This window comes from Galeopterus variegatus, unplaced genomic scaffold, assembly GCF_000696425.1.
Source record: "Galeopterus variegatus unplaced genomic scaffold, G_variegatus-3.0.2 Scaffold990, whole genome shotgun sequence".
Classification (NCBI taxonomy): domain Eukaryota; kingdom Metazoa; phylum Chordata; class Mammalia; order Dermoptera; family Cynocephalidae; genus Galeopterus; species Galeopterus variegatus.
In genome coordinates, this window is record NW_007727101.1 from 438866 (window position 1) to 444920 (window position 6055).

Genomic DNA, 6055 nt, shown 5'->3' on the forward strand with positions numbered 1-6055 from the left:
AACTTTTCTTCATACATCAAAAATACTTGTCTCCAAAATCAGATATTCCATTAAAAAAAAAAGCTTAGCATTGGTTTATACTTTTGCATGAATTACACTAATATAAATTAGTCCCCCCTCTTGTTTTATTCAAAACAGGGGTTAAATGCCCAACATTATTCTTTTCCTATGTGAACTATAAGAATATTTCCAGGATTATCTCTCTAGGCTTACTCCTACAGTAGACATCTTCTGAGGCTATGAAAGCTCAGGGTTCCATCTGGCTTATAAGTAAATCTGATGATTATGATAGTAGCATAAGTAGTAGTAGCAGTAACTGAGTGCTTACTATGTACCTATGTTAAACGAGTACAGGAGGCCATTATTTTGGACAGAACTCCTGACCTAGTCCCAAGCAGATCAGACCAAACCAAAATGGAATTACTCATGTTAAGTACCACACAATAAAACTAAAACTTTAAGAAAGCAGATCTCAAAACAGACCAGTTTTCTTTTTCTCCTGAAAACAAGAGATTCCGGCCTAATAACGAAGTCCCCTCTGCTCTAACACTTAAGAAAAAGTAACGTGATGCTAATCAGTTTTTTTTCTATTGTTCTGTTTCCTTGATCCCACATTATCAAACCTACTATTCAGCTATATCCCAGTGGAATTTGACACCAAATAAATCCATTTATAGTGGTAACATAGAGTGATGGTGTACCTATAAAGTTTTGGTCAATTTCTCAAAATTGAGAGGTTGACCAAAAGGGGAAGTTGTTAAATTAAGTTTGGCCTAAGGCTTTCTCCAGACATGGTGAACTGTAACCTAACTTTATGTGCAAACAGACAGTGATCTACCCTTGTAATGAGTAACTCAGTCTCAGCCAATTACAGGCAGCCAACCATTCAAACTGTATTCAAGTAAGACAAACACCCAGCCGTAACCAATTCAGCTGTTTCTGTACCTCACTTCTGTTTTCTGTATAGCACTTTCCTTTTCCTGTCTATAAATCTTAGTCATGGGCCGGCCCGTGGCTCACTCGGTAGAGTGCGGTGCTGGTAACACCAAGGCCGCGGGTTCGGATCCTATATAGGGATGGCCGGTTTGCTCACTGGCTGAGCGTGGTGCTGACAACACCAAGCCAAGGGTTGAGATCCCCTTACCGGTCATCTTAAAAAAAATAAATAAATAAAATAAATAAATCTTAGTCAACCATACAGCAGCCTCGGAGTCACTCTGAACCTATTCTGGTTCTGGTGGCTGCCCGATTTGCAAATTATTCTTTGCTCAATTAAACTCCATTAATTTATCTAAAGTTTTTCTTTTAACATCTGGTACAAATCTAAATGCTTTGCTTATAATGATTTAGCTAATCCTCAAACAACCCTAGGAGATACATGCTATTGTAATCCCCATTTTACAGCTGAGGAAATTGAGTCGGGGGAAGTTAAGTGACGTTCACACAGCCAGTGAGCAGCAGAGTTAGGATGTACACCCAGAGAGTTGGACTTCAGAGTCTTTGCTCTTCATTACAATGCTTCTCATAATGGCCATGATCATCACCACTTGGAGGAACAGAAAAAAATAGCACTGATGATTTCTACAAAGTTAGACTGTGAAAGGGAATCCCATACATAGGATTATATCCTTCTTTCTAAAGTTTATTAACTATACACCTGCAAAGCATGAAGTGAGGTGCTATGGGAGACGTAACAGAGGTAGTGATATGGCACTGTCCAAGGGCAGCTTATATGATGGAAAGTGGGGAGGAAAGGTTGTGTTAGTTTGTTTTCTGTCACTCATAAAAGAATACCTGAAAATGGGTAATTTACAAAGAAATGGAACCTATTTCTTACAGTTTGGGGGCTGAGAGGTCCGAGGTCAAGGGATCATATCTGGTGATGCCCATCTTCCTGGTAGGAACTCTGCAGAGTCCCAAGGCAACGCAGGGCATCACATGGCAAAGGGGCAAGAACGGGTTAACATACTCACTTGCTCTCCTTATAAAGCTACCAGTGCCACTCCGTGATAACCCATTTATCCATTAACACATTAATCTATGAGTGAGCTAATCCACTCATGAGGGGACAGCCCTCATGATCTGATCACCTCCCAAAGGCTCCCATGTTCCAAACAGCGGAGTCGAATTTCCCACCCTCTTAACACTGTTACAATGGGACCAAGCTTCGATATGAGTTTTGGGGGAATATTCAAACTATAGCAAAGTTCAAATAATTTATTTTAATATGTAAAATACATATATTTTAAGATTTATGATAGTTTTGAAACATCTTTGGGGATTCAGAAAAGGGAAATCTGGTTTGAGATGGGATGACTAAGACTTATAAAGTAGATGGCGTTTTTGCTGTGCCTCAAAATAGTAGGATTCTGGCAGATTTATAGGGAGGGTCATTTTGGTAAAAATAAATGGCAAGAGGGCAGAAAATTTCTAGATATTTTGTAAAACAGTAAATAATATAGTTTGGTTGATATCTGGGGAAAGTATAGGAATACTCATGGCTTGGATTTATTTTAATTCAAATAATCTTTTTTACCACCTAACGTGCTAGGAGATAAAGATTGTCTGAAGACTAGTCAAAGTTTTTTTCATTAATGGACTGACATTAACAGAGCTATGTACTTAGAAGCTTTCTCTGATATCCACGAATAGATAAAATGGAGTATGGAGGGCTAGCCTGTGGCTCACTTGGGAGAGTGTGGTGATGATAACACCAAGGCCATGGGTTTGGATCCCTGTATAGGGATGGCCAGTTAGCTGCTCACTTGGGAGAGTGTGGTGCTGACAACACAAAGTCAAAGGTTAAGACCCCCTTACCGGTCATCTTGAAAAAAAAAAAGAGTATGGAGAGGCTGGTGGTCAGGAGACCAGGTAGGAAGCTATAATAGTAATGATAATCCACTAGCACACAGTTTGAACAGAAGCAAGAAAGAGGGAGGGATGAAAAGGCCCTACACATTCCTACTATTGGAGCTTCTACCCACATATAAAACACATTAAATACACCCATATGCTAACCATACAAGATCTCTTACATTAATGTCAGAGTATTAGCCCAACAGTATACTTTTTTCCAGTCTACCTTGTATGCCACAGTTTGTTAAGTATCCCAAGGATAGATTTCTTATCTTTTTCTAACTTGGTTTCCCTGGTGTCTAATAGACGATGTTGAATAAACATCTGCTGAATGAATAATTGGATTCACATTACATTTCCTCAAACACTGCTGTATTTTTCCAGTTCCATCTCTGCTTTTATGAGACTACAAATAACTTTCTAGTGCCTTTCATGTTAACATTCCATTATTTTCCTTAAAAGGCAAACTAAGAGATAATTTTAGGAAAATGACAACAGAGGTAAATGACAATATCAGCAGTAGTAATTTTAGAGAAGCAGGGCAATGGAGTGGAAAGAGTGTGAATATTAGAGTGAAGCACAGCTGGAATCTGAAGCCATGTTACAAAACTGACTTACCTGGACTATTTAACTTCTGATCCATTTTCTCATTTTTTTTATAGGGATAACAGCACCTCCCTTGCAGGATTAAATCAACAAAATACACATAAATTCCTTGATACATGTTTGATACCTTAAGATCCCCGAAGTAGCTACTAACATCAAGTTGTAGAATACTGTTCAGGTTTTTTCATAAATATTTCTTCCAAAAATTTTTGTATTAGGTCATAGCTTTAAGAAAAGACCAAAACAAAGTTGCCTTAAGTATTCTCAGACATATTCTGAGACTTATGTGAACACCAAACCTTTACCTAGCAAAACAAAACAGGAAAAATAGGAAACATTCCCCAAAATTGGGAAAAATGACCAATGACTAGAACACTGTAAATAGCAACTCCAATAGAAGAAAAAACAGTACTATCCTCGTCTTTGAGGATTTAATTTAAATTGCTTCCCAATGCTGAAGATGACATTTCCCCCCTAACTTGCTTGTTATCTGTTACTGAAAAAAGCACAAACTTAATTTGATTAAAAAAAAAAAAAAAAAGGATCCAGGAAGACAAGTCAGAGGGTGATTTGCTATTGGAGAAGCACTGCAATTCTTGTGCCCTGTTAATGTCCTATCTTCACAATAGTTTTCACTGATAAAGTTTGCTTCACTCCTTGTGTTTGTTGTCCTTATGAGTTGTGTGATTTCATGCTGGAGGGCACGCTTCTTCACAGAGGGAGCAGCGCACCTGGACACAGGAATATATCTGGGAGATTGTTTGACTTTGTGGGTGGCTGCAATTGAATATACATTTTCTAGAAAGTTTCCTATTAGACTTCCTAATAAATTGTTTGTTAAAATGTGTTGTGAATATGGCATCCCAAAGCGATTATTTATTTATGCACATTTGCTCATGTAATTAGAAAATAGAACAATGTCTTCTAAGCCAATGACACTATAATAAAGATGTTATTTTTTTAATTGCAATAAAACACAGAACATAAAATTTACTGTTTTTAACCACTTCTAGTGTGTACTTTAGTAGCATTAAGTACATTCATATTGCTGTGCTACCATCACTACCATCCATTTTTCGTTTTGCAAACTGAAGCTGTGCATCAATTAAACAATGACTCTCTACTCCTCCTCACTTCCTGCCCCTGACAACCACCATTCCACTTTCCGTCTCAATGAAATCGGTTATTCTGTGCACCTCATATAAGTGGAACTATACAGCATTTGTCCTTTCATGACTGGCTTATTTCATATAGCATATGTCCTCAAGGAAGGATTTGTATTATATTTTATTATATTTTTCCATAAGCTTTGTGAAGTACCCTTGTATGTCTTCTTTTGAGAAATGTCTATTCAGATCATTTGCCACTTTTTAAATTGGATTATTTGTTTTTCGTTTTTGTTGAGTTGTTTAAATTCCTTCTACATTCTGGATATTAATCTCTTGTTGGCAACAGAGTTTGCAAACGTTTTCCCATTCTGCCTGCTTTCCTCTTTGTTCTGTTGATTGTTTTCTTTGTCGTGCACAGCTTTTTAGTTTGATATAATCCCATTTCTCTACTTTTGCTGTTGTTGCCTATATTTTTAAGGTCTTATCCATAAAATCTTTGCCCAAACCAAAGTCTTGAAGGGTTTCCCCTAACTTGATACTTCTATACAGTGACAGATAGGGGTCTAGTTTCATTCTTATGCATATGGATATCCAGTTTTCCCAGCAACAATTTTTTGAAGAGCTATCCTTTACCTAATATATGTTCTTGGCATCTTTTTAAAAAAGAGTTGGTTGTAGATATGAAGATTTAATTCTGGATTTCCTATTCTTTTTCATTTGCCTATGTGTCTCTTCTGGGCCAGTATCATACTGTGTTTATTACTGTAGCTTTGTAATATATTGTCAAATCAGATAGTATGATGCCTCTAAGATTTATTCTTTTTTAATCTTTGATGGCTGAGCTGAGAGTTTCACATTTTTCCTTTTCTACCATGGAGACATTGTAGTTGAGTGATTATGCGGTGGTTCATCTAATTTGCACTTTTGAAGACATGGAAGTTTTCTCCTCTGGCAGGTCCATTTGTAAAGTATTATACTTAGGGAAGAAAAGAAAAAAAAACAACGAGAGAGAGAGACTGGTAATACTCTCAGTGTGGATTGACCATTCATCTAAGTTGCAAATGTCAAGTCTATGAAGCATAAAAGGATTTATTACGGGATATTGAATTGCTCACAAATTGTTGAGATGTTTGGAACAGGCTCCAGACAAAGTTTCAAGAAACAATGTTAAGAATCTCACTGCTGAAGCAGCCTGTGGAAGGAGCCCATGATGCCTGTAACTTCACATTAAGGCTGGCTCCTCAGAGAAGGGAGCTGCTCCTTTCACTACTACCCTCCCCAGTACAGCAGCCCTGCCACCAGGCTATGAAAGATCTGACCATTTGGAGTGCAGTCCTACCTGTATTTTTCACACTAGCATTTCAGCCCCACTCAGATTCATCTGTTTTCATGGGTGCAGGGGATATTTCAGTACCAGTACACCCCGTAGCTTTCTATCATAAATGTATATCTCCCCACACTTGAATTCCTAGGCATTAGTAACA